The 11,820-nt window shown below is 40.9% G+C and overlaps 1 long non-coding RNA gene across 2 annotated transcripts; it reads right to left on the bottom strand.

Moving 5' to 3' along the window:
• Window positions 1-1,522: 1,522 nt before the first annotated feature.
• LOC146177887 (uncharacterized) lies at window positions 1,523-9,011 on the bottom strand. Of its 2 annotated transcripts, none has more exons than XR_014701389.1 (4): window positions 8,820-9,011; window positions 4,299-4,423; window positions 3,032-3,113; window positions 1,523-2,608 (listed from the first exon to the last, which is right to left on the bottom strand). It is a non-coding gene; the product is annotated as an uncharacterized LOC146177887 (long non-coding RNA). The 2 variants fall into 2 exon arrangements; XR_014701390.1 differs by having other exon boundaries at window positions 3,036-3,113.
• Between the last annotated feature and the right edge of the window lie 2,809 nt (window positions 9,012-11,820).

Here is an 11,820-nt window from a genome sequence, read left to right as displayed (position 1 = left end):
GCCATGCCTATATATTCTACGTGTCTCACCTGATAAAGAATCAGTTGTCAATAACCGCTTGATCGTCGCACGTCCTTGTATTCGTTCGTTGTTGGGAGTTTTTTTATTTCATAACATTATAAACCGTTCTTACATCCCCCATACGGACGAAGAGCGCTCACCTCTCTCGAGAAAACTTACATTTTGCCCTATTAGTGAAAAATCTAACGAGTTTTCGTTATTGAGGGACCTGGACAACTTTGCACAGACTCCGCGTCTCAGGGAACGCGTTTTTGATGGATCACGGAGCACGGGGCCTGACAGAGTATTTGACCATAAATATCAACACTGGACTTCGAATACGGGAGAGGGAAGCATTTGGATATGCATATTAATACCATCCAGAACATAATAACCAGAACGCATATGGGCTTGAACTGAACTGATATGGGCTACTGGCCAGGCATGAAAAACCTGTCCAAAAAGGGGTGCATTGAAGGCGCCAAGTAGACGGAAAGATATAGTAATCAAACTGTCAGATAAGGGAGGTGGCATAGTTGTCAAGAACAAGGACAAGTATATAAAAAAATGCATTAGACGAGTTAGTAATACTATTGGTCGAATATTTATGGATCTCCCATAAGGTGGAGTAAATTTGTAGTAAGGGAGTAATTACTCATTGACATCACCCAAGTGCAGCCATAAGGCTAGAAAGGAAAGCTAGCTTTCTAGCCGTATTGGTGCCCTTGGGTGGATGTTAATGAGTAATTACTCCATTATTAGTAATACTCTGTTCTATCAAGACCTAGAAGTGGACCCCCACTTCAGAGTTTTCTCTTTTCCTACGACCCTCTCCATGGTAGCCCTCCCTAGCTGGATAACCGGTCGCCGCGGTTTGCATTGAGCCTTTCGTCGTATACTCCCACTCTCTTTCAACGTCGGGAGATGGGCCCAGCCAACTCGAGATATACAAATGAATCCCAGTGGATGGCGAAAGCCAAAAATAATAATAATAACAGGCCCCGAGGAAGCACGTCGTCATTGATATAGCTTTCCAATCCACCTTCTTGACACCACACAGTAAAAAATTTTACACCCTTAAGGGTGTAATTGGCTTGTCGCATGGGGAGCACCCTAATTCTAAATATTTTAACACCCTTCTGCTGCAGCACCCTTCTCCGAAGGAAGGGTGCTGCAGCAGAAGGGTGTTGCAGCACCGTGTGCTACACCCTTCCCCAAGGAAGGGTGCTGCACGCGGTATACGTGCTCGTGCAGCAATCCCAGCCTGAGCATTCCAAATGACCTTGTATGTCCCTCATAAAGCAAAACGTAGGCTTGAGCACAGTATGCGTGCTTATGTGCAGTGTTGCGAAGAAATGAAATGAATAAAAGTATTAATGGTGTATGGGTAACGACCCATACGCATGTAAAATGCAAACCTGTTTACATTCTACAAGCTAGAGCATTGGTCAGACATCACCTGCATCCAAGCATCTGACCAGCTTCTGGCACCAATGTGCTTACTCTGTATGCCTTAGGTGGCTGAACCTGAAGAATGTGCCCATAGAAAAAAAATTTCTTTGAATAACCAGCCAGAAACAATGTACTTTCACACTTTCAACCCAAAAGAAAGTTTAGGAAACAACAAGGCTGTGGCAACTTCCTAAGCCAGAGTCCATTTGTAAAACACAGTAACAAGACGGCATTTGTAGAACAGTCAAAAATTTTATTTATTGACACTTAACAAATGTATCTCGCCTTTTCTTGCCCATACGCCATCAAGAAAACTAGTATACTTGGCTTGCATTTACTCATATTAGAATCCTCAGAACTAAGTAGTGCCCAGTACTTTAATTTAAAGAAGAATGCGTAAAAGTGCCACAAAAATTTGCACTTATGAACATTGAAATCGCAACCAAATCATGAATTTTTTTTCACAATCTTGTTCATAAATTTCATCACAACTGTTCCTGGTGTATAAAATTCAGCTTCTAGAAGAGCTGCACTAGGACAACTAGCTCATTGAATGCTTAAGGTTTAAAACGCATTTTGAAGAGCCAATTTTCTCCTAGGAAACAATCTCCTTCTGCATTGCCTGTAGACAATAGGCACTGGTGCTCAAAGAAGAGGTAGAAAAAGTGTTTCTTCAATGCGCTAGCTACAGTAGACTACATAAATGTGAGGAGGTTCTTTAATAACCAGCAATTAAAGGGCTGATTTTGAGGGATTAAACAGACACACGACCAGACCGGTCAAACTAGGAACATCTTTTTATACAAACACATTAGACTAGACTAAAAAACAACATAACAAATAACAACCTTAACAGGCAAAACAAATATGAATATGAACTGATAACAGTCACCGAACGCTGGAAGAAGGAAGTCCATGTGGACGTTCCCGGTTGCGTGGGCTCGGAGTGTGCGGTGCGCCCAGTGTCCATAAACGCTTGGTTCAGGTCAGCAGGTGGCTTGGCTGAGGGAGACGCTCGGCCGAGGCGAGAGGCCAAAGGTGGCCGTAATGCAGCAGACTCTAGATTTCCAAGTGCGTCAGTTAGCGCACCCAGCACGACGCTGAACGTCGCTAGCTCCTTAAAATAAAGCGTGGCAAGAGCTGGAAAGTCTTGATCCTGCGCAGTAAAAAAAGGTAAATTTGTAATGTATAGGTGTTAATTGAATCAGTACTAAGCTGTTTTTACTTCGTTAAACTGAACATATCCCTCGACAATATTTAGGTCCAGTCTGATAACAAAAATATCAAAACCAGCTAGTAAAAAGACTTACCTGATACTGTGCATGCAAACTGAATGCAGAATGACATGGTAATACATTTCTAGTCTCCAGGAAAGGTCTTACAGACTAAAGTACAGTAATCAGCTTGTTATTCGTGAATAACTGCCTGCTGTGAGATACGAAGTATATAAAAACGTAACTGGTGCCATTTTCTCTCAACCTTGTAAAGTTAAAGGTAAATTCCTCGGCTACAAACACAGTGTTTAACTTTCCACGATGTACAGCTCATATATCATGCGAGTCTATTTGGCAGGACTTACGAACTCTTGTATGAAAATGGCTTGGAAAGCTGTGGATTTTCCGACGCTCAGCGCGGTTATCCTCATGACTGCGACATCCAGTCTGAAAAAAGATGCAAATATGCCACTTTCTGAGTGAGAGCAAAATATGTCTTTTAAGGAAAGGCAATCAAGTCCAGCGAGCAAGACTGTACTCACACCACACCAAGTTAATTATCATAAGAGACCGACAATCCCAGTTTATTTTTGGAAATTACTGCTTAATGTGGTACGCTGATAAATTACCTCTCTCTTTTTGGCGAAGAGGACATTTTGGGTCCTGATTGAAACTAGGACTTGCAGTTGATGCCAACATATCGTGTAAGAAATGTAGGAAATAGCTTTTATGCTTTTCAAAGAAATGTTCAGATAATTAAAGTAAATTCTGTACAAAAGTTCACATTTTTAAGCAAGTTCACAATTTTGCTGCATAAAATTCGCAGGCAAATTCATGGGGATTAGATTATATAGAAAATTTCCCTCACAATAATCAAACCAATAGTTTTTATATACATTTTAAAAGCCCAATTAACATATAAAAAATATTTGAGGCATTGCTTAGTGGAATAAATATAATAGCAAAATTAAAAACACTTAAGCCAATATCTTGAAAGTGAAAGATGCAAGGAATAAAAAATTCTGTTCAAGTGGCTTCAAATATTTTTATACTTATTCTGTTCTGTACATGTGTCCTGCTTTGCGCAGCTCCATCCGCGGGGCCTTTTCTAACAATTGCGGAATTGGTTCAGTATATGCAGTTTTCTCTCTTTCCTTTCGAGACTAACTGTACTGTCACGTCATGACAAATGCAATCAGGCACATTTGACATTGCGACCTTTGTGAAGTCTTTTCTAAACTAAGGGAAAGAAAAAATCAAGCCTATTAGTCTTTGCGTTAACCAATAGCGCTATTATGAAATGGCCGCAATTTTTAACATACAAACCTTTTTCTGTGTCCTCGGTGATCAGATATGCAATCATTTTTTTCATTAGTAGGATGGATATAGAGTCCATTTCCATGTAGTATTTACATATTAACCTAGTTTTTTCAGATATTTTGGCCTTCATATTGTGTGATTATAAAAGCAATGAAATCGACATCTGTTTAAAAGTTACTCTGAAGACATCAACAACACAACAGACTTGATGAAATGTCATTCTGTGAGCAAAGAATTGTTTAAAAAAAGTGCGCATTATGTGGTGTTACACACTCTACAAAGGCATGCGGGTACTTGCTGTCAGTTACGCACCAGAGGCAGAGGCTCAGATTAATAATTCGGGACTTGGGTGTCAGCAGGCTGTAATGCATTATTCGCCATGTCTGGAATTTCATCTTCTGGCAGGTCAACACAATCTTGAAAATGGGCATCAGCATCTGCATACAATTTTCCTATAAGATTATAAAAACACTACAAATGGCCAAAAGATATTCAAGGGTGAGTTCAGACGAGAACTGTAATCGAGGTCCAATGACCATTTTTTTGTTTGCAATGAATTATTTATGTGTGGTGGACAAAGGTCTCAACACAAAGAAATGGGCTTTAGTTTTGCAAGATACGGCGTAGTTTTCTCGGAAAGAAAATCGTATGTCACTACAGGTGGAAAACGCCGTTTTTGCCATTTCAAGAAGTTGCAGGTTTGAAGACCTGCTGCTAGCGTACAAAAATTTTATCACTTATTTTTTTACCCATTGAATCTGTGTAACTTTTACTTTGTAGTTATTAAAAACATGTTTTGTTATTGCAGTCGATTGAGCAAAAAATCGCAAACATTGCTCCAGAAGCAACTCGCTACACAAAAGTCCATTTTCAACTTTAAATACGGGTATGACGCGTGATTTTTCAGCATTGAGTCTCTTTCTCTTTATTATTCAGATAATTTTCTAAATTTCAGGCAAAATTGGGAGCTCTAAACTGCTAGGTGTGTTGTCCACAATGCATAAAATTCGATCAAGTTTTACGTAAACAGTAATATTAATAAAAGGAGTAAATTTGATGCCAATTTAAAACAAATCATCGATATTTATAAAAAATCATCTCAAGGTTCCTCAGTACCTCAGAAATATTACAGCCTGAAAAAGAGTTGCATTATATTGTTTAAAATTGTAAAAACAAGTATAACACTGAGCGCTGATTTTGAATATTGCTAATTTTCAGCCCTACATTCTGGCACGACTTAACAAAGTGCTGCAACTGAAACATTTCCTCTATATTATCCCGGCCTGGTTGTCTATTTCTAGAAACATTGAAAGGTCTAGACGTGTTTGTTCTTTCTCCATATTATTTTGAAATTGGCCTAAATTCAAAATTATAAAAAAAAACGAACATTGACTCGAATTAAAAACTGCTATATCTTCGATTTTTATCGAAGGCTCATAAAAGAATCGTAAGTACTTTATAAACATCATGTACTAAAATGTACTGCAATATTTAAATTAAAATGTAAAAATAAATATAAAACTGAGCGCATGTTGTCATTCTACAAAAGTGCTTATGGCTTGCCCTTGTGGTGTTGGCGTCAAAAGTTCGATTTATCTGCTGAATTTAGCTATACTTTAACTTATGCAATATCCAGAGCCTTCTCAATGCTTGTAATGTCATTTTCTGCTTGTTGGTAGTGTTGATGATTGCTTAATGTGGAATAAATTCGCTATTTCATGGTAGAAAGCATGGCTAACAATGCATTACAGCTTGCCTACACCAAATCCCGAATCATTAATCTGAGCCTCTGCCTGCGATGCGTAACTGACTGCAAGTAGCCGCATGCCTTTGTGTGTGTTTGTGTGTGTGTGTACAGGAGGTAGAGAACTAACTTCTGCCCGTCACTTACACTCCACACACACACACACACACACACACACGCACACACACACACACACACACACACACACACACACACACACACACACACACACACACACACACACACACACACACACACACACACACACACACACACATGTATAGCTAGGTGATGTGCTATCCCCCCCCCCCCCCCTCTAGTTTATAATTATGCTATTTCAGTTCTCCATAACGACAAACATTGACAATACCCTATTTTTGCAGACCATTTTTCTAATCTGCACATAATTTGAATCATAATCAAAACACTTTGCGGCATGACAGTTTAGGTAGAATTTTATATTTCATTATAGCAGTAGCAGAAATGAGCCGAGATGGCGAGCGTTCTAGTCGACAGAGGGATATAGCCCAGAAAAAGGCGAGCTAACACAGAGCAAAACCGCCGTTCACCTCAACTGCAGGTTACATACACTTTGCAGGTTAGGTGGACAGGGGGTTCACCGCGTGTTGGCTCGTCTTTTTTCTGGGCTAGATGGCTCAGTCGTCAAGAATGCTCATCATCTCGGCGCATTCGTGTTGCTGCTATAAATATAAAATTACAACTAAACTATCATACTGCAAAGAGTGTTGCTTATGATTCTAATTATGTGCACATTAGAAAGATTGTCTTCAAGAACAGAGTATTTTCAATTTTTCTCATAAAGGAGAAATGAAATAATATAATTAGGAACTGGGTGGATTAGCTTCGCAAAAAGAAAAGGAATAAAAAAAAAATAGGATAGTGAAAAAGTTCGTCACTGACGATGTCCCATGAAATTACTAGAAATAGCGAGTTCATTCCACTTTAAGCAATCATCAGCACTGCCAACAAGCAAAAAACGACTTTAGAGGCATTGAGAAGGCTTTGGATATTGCATAAGAGTAAAATGTAACTAAATTCAGCAAATAATAAATCGAACTTTCGACGACAACACCATAAGGGCAGGCCATAAGCACTTCTATAGAATGACAACACGCATTTAGTTTTATATATATATTTTTACATTTTAATTTACATATTGCGGTACAGATTAGTACATGATGTTTATAAAGTACGTAAGATTGTTTTCATGGACTTCGATACAAATTGAAAATGTGGCAGTTTTTCAAATTCGAGTCAAAGTTGTTCGTTTTTTTATAATTTTGAATTTCGGCCGATTTCAAAATAATATGGAGAAAGAAAAAAGAAATCTACAGCTTCAATGTTTGCAGAAATAAAGAACTAGTCCTGCATAATGTAGCGAAAAAGTTTCAGGTGCAACTCTTTATTAAGTCGGGCCAGAATGTAGGGCTATGATGCTGGCAATTTTCAAAACGAGCATTCAGTTTTATACCTTTTATAATTTTAAACAATACAATGCAACACTTTTTCAGGCTGTAATATTAAACGCACGTAGCAGTTTAGAGCTCCAGATTTTACCTGAAATTTGGGCAATTATCTGAATAAAGAACGGAAAAAAGACAATGCTAAAAACAATGCATCATGCCAGTATTTAAGGTTGAAAATGGACTTTTTTGCCGCACGTTGCTTCTGCAGCTATGTTAGCAATTTTTTACTAAACCAACTGCAACAACACAACCTGTTTTTAATAATTCCAATACAAGTAAAAGTTACATAGATTTAGTGGGCAAAAAACAATAGATTACAAAATTTTAGTACGCTAACCGCAGGTCTCCAAACTTGTAACGTTTTGAAACGGCAAAAATTCGTTTTTCCACTGTAGTGAACAGTGATATAGGATTTTTTTTTTTTCGAGAAAACTGCACCGCATCTTGCAAAACTAAAGCAAATTTCTTTGTGCAGAGACATTTGCCCATCATATACAAAGATTTGAAAAAAAAAAAAAAAAAAGGGGGGGGGGGTCATAGAACTTCTATTACTGTTCTTATCTGAACACACCCTTAAAGAAAAAATGCATAATGAAAAAATATTTGCATATTCGGCACGCACAAAGTTTCTTCAGAGGAATCACGCGAAACTGCTGCAGCGTAAAGTTGTGCAAAAGTCACAATGATGTTCAGCCAGTAGAGAGACCCAAAAAAAAGGTCCAATCTCCGGGAATGATTCGCGGACATATGATGCGACTTTGGGATAGCGACTGGAAAAGCCTGTGTCATGTTCGCTAGCGCTTTGTCGTCAAGGAGGGAACTCAGCGGGGGAACATGTTACTGCGGTAGTTCCGAATGTTTAAGACAAACTTGCAGAGGTAAGCAAAGCGGCTTACAGCATTAACCTCTGCGAACTATTAGGAATTCAAAGCAAAGAGGTCTAGAGCCATAGAATTAGTCCATGGCCGCCTATTGCTAGTCGGAACCTAAACTAGAAACAAAAGCGGCAATTTTATTCTTTCTGCATGTAGTAACCAGAGAAAAGCAATCACAAAACGACACGGCGCACTCGTCGTAGAGATCAACGTGTCTGCTGCGCGGCACGCTGCCCGTGCACCTCTATTGATGAGAACGGTCGGCTATTCGAAGCCCCGAAGTAACTATAATGCCACCCGTTTCCCACGCATAACTCTCCGCTTAAAACACTCACGCTAATGGATTCCCTTCTAATTTCCTTCCTGTGAGGTCGAGCAGTGCTTCTAGAAAAAAAAAAAAAAAAATGCTCAATTGCTATCCGCACTTGTGCTACGTGTTACCTTTATAAGCTTTTACTGTCACGTAATGCGTTCTTGAAAGCCATGTCGAATAAAGAAATTTTTCGGCAGGTCTAGAAGATACTTTGACAGCGCTCAAGTGTCGTTCGTACCCACAGCACTACCGGCCAACAATGCGAGCGCCATGACCAACTATCTCACTTGTGAGTGTTAGTGCCTAACTGAATGAAACATCCACAAAGCACAAATAAAAGTTCCACTAACATAAGTCTACCTCATTTCAAGGTTGGTATTTGACAAAAAGAGGACGTAATATAGGCATGCTTACCTGAAATTTCACCGACGACGGTGACGACGGGTTGACGAGACCTCCACAGTGCATGATTCTGCTCTTGTGTCAAGTATGCTAGCAGCCTTGAGAGATAAACATCCTCTTCGCATTGACATAGAACGCAGAAACCAAGCAAAGCAACGCACAAGCAACATTTCCAGCTGCGAACGGCCGGCGACAGACAATGAAACTCGTTAGCCCAAGCGTCAGCAACGGCGCATCAGTTTGAAAAAACGGAGGGATGACGGGAAGGATCGCATCGCGTGATCAGCGCTTCAGATAAACACCGCAGCGCCCGCAGCGCTGTGGACATGTGTAAGGGAAAGTGGGAAAGGCGTCGGCGTCGTGCGGCGCCCTCCTCTCCACCCAAGCTGAGGAGGCAGAGCTAGCCAACATGAGTGTGAGGAAAGGAGCGACAAAAAATAAAAATAAAAATAAATGGTCAGCGTCTGAGAGCGCACAGTGCATTTCGTGGCGCTTTCAACGCGTATCACTCGGATAGAATAACTTGGGGCCTTTGTGCACGGCGGCATAGGGTCACCGTCGTCTCTTGGACTACCGCACCGGTTCGGTTTCACATCACCGTTCTCTGCTGTACACCTGAAGCCTTGCAGAAACCGCGAAATATACAAAAGTAAAAGGCAGTAGAGAAACGCAGAAACACGAGCGCCACGCGTGTTTTGCTGGCGCACGTATTCGCTTTGGCAGCTCGGACCGTATCGGCTATCAGCGAGCGCACGTTGTCGGCTTTAGCAAAGCTGTTCCGCCCCTGTTTAGCTAGCTGTTGGATATGTGAATCATTGTAAAAAGCGTTGCGGGTGGCCGTTGTTTTTTTTTTTTTTTTTGTTATCCCTCGATGATCGGCTGTTCAATCGCCTTGAACTTTTGACGCCCCAGCTTGTCTCTTTCGAGCTTTCTTATATTGTGCGAATTCAGGTTTTACTTTGTTAATAAGTTTAGTTCGTATTTTCAAAAGCCCTTATACAGCGCTGTTCTGTCGTTTCTGTTATTACGCACCCACTAGACCGACTCGGCTCTCTCCTTATCTTTAGCAGATGCATTCCAGGCTTCGATACGATATGCTGTTAAGGCTGCAAGTAATCTGTTTAATGCTCGACTGAAAGATGCTGCAGCTAATCAGACCCAGTTTTCACTCTTGATTCAGGTCGGTTCTTGTACACTGAGCACGAGATCAGCGTTGGCCTATAGTAAGCTAAGCGCTATCCCTGCACCAAAAAGGTTGTATCCCAGCTCATTGTTTTGATTTAGAGAAATTAATTTCAGTGGACGAACTGTTTATCCGGCTTCAATTTGCGCAAATGGTGGAGATGAGGCTGGATAATAACTTTGATGGCGTATGTTTTTTTTTCTCGCAGATAAACTATTTTTTGAAATAGTTTGTACATCCTACAGCGCGATTCCATGAAGAGCGGTATAAAAGCAGTACTAATTAAATATGGCCCTTTTTCCTTGCACATGCCAGGTTTTCACATTTTCTTCGTGACCGTAGGTGTGGCGGTCAGATATTTTAGCCGAAGTGTCTCCTCAGGCATCTTCTCTCTTATTTCCATGTTTTATGCATTGGTTTACTACATATGAATAAAATAGCGATTGTTGAAAGACATGCATTTGCGCCTGATTGTTTAGCTGATGATTGAAATAAAATGTAAATTTAATCATCAAATACTAGAATCTCTCTAAATGGAAAGGTCACAGTCAAAAAGATTATATCCATTCTTATATTGATGGAAGAATAACTGCAACTTACATGAATATATACATAACGAATATCGCGCTAGAAAGAAGAGAGTTAATAAAGTGAATGATTGTTGGCATAGCTTGTTCCATGTCATTAATGCGGTAAGATGGCGCGTTCGGAATGCTCATTATGGCGAGCGATCTTGGAAAGCTTATGTTTCGAAGATAGTATTCCAGCATGTAATTTAGACAAATTACCCTTTAGAGCTGCGCTTTTGGAAAACTGCGCTTCACTGGCGGTTCTTTTCCGCGGTTCCGGGCTTGTTTATTTTTGTATAAGGTATATGTAAGTACTGAAATGCAATCTTCACTCATTTCTGAGCAGGCTTTTAGCACCCTTTCAGCACCTTTGCTACACCCTACATAAAATCAAGGGTGCTTAGTGGCAAAAGCACCCTTTTGAGCTGAAATGAAGGGTGTATATATGAGAATTAGGGTGCTAGAAGGGTGCTCCAGTGGGTGTATTTTGCAGGAGCACCCTTTTAGCACCCTTAAGGGTGTAAAATTTTTTACTGCAGACGGCATTTCTTCTCGTCGCCCGGCAGCACACGGCTACACTCTGGTGCGTCGACCGCAAACACATTATGCTAATCAGCAAACATCCTCCCTCTGTTTTGATGCATGTGTGTGTGCATGTGTGCGTGTGTGTATGTGTGTGTGTGTACGTGCGTGCACGCGCGCGTTCTTTCGCTAGGTGCCTTTTGTAGCGACGGCTACACAACGCCAGCTACTTTACCTCTTTGCCATGATCGAACATTCGTCTTGGTCGCACCCTGGCGTGATTACACTGACCTTGAGCCGTTGCCTAGCGACCGCTAGAGGCAAAAGAAGAAGTAAAAGTAGCAGAGCTCGTGGGAGGCGTCAACTGGCAGCTAAAATGGCCGATCACTAACTGGTTGTAGGTAGGACTGGTTTTGGCAGGAGCTGCCAACTCCGAACCTCTCCTTTCATATGGGAGGGTGATGTCACAATCAGCCAGGCAAAGCCCTTCATCATCATCATCATCATCAGCCCGACTATACCCACTGCAGGGCGAAGGCCTCTCCCATATTTCTCCACTTAACCCTGTTCTGTGCTAGCTGCATCCACTTGACCCCTGCGAACTTCTTGATCTCATCCGCCCACCTAACTTTCTGCGGCCCCCTGCTACGCTTTCCTTCACTTGGAATCCAGTTTGTTGCCCTAAGCGACCATCGGTTATCCTCTCTTTGCACCACATGCCCTGCCCATGCTCATTTCT

The sequence above is a fragment of the Amblyomma maculatum genome, chromosome 10 (assembly GCF_055883805.1).
Source record: "Amblyomma maculatum isolate TAMU_Amacu chromosome 10, ASM5588380v1, whole genome shotgun sequence".
Lineage (NCBI taxonomy): Eukaryota > Metazoa > Arthropoda > Arachnida > Ixodida > Ixodidae > Amblyomma > Amblyomma maculatum.
Note: the sequence above shows the minus strand (reverse complement) of the source record. Positions and strands in the feature narration are given on the sequence as shown.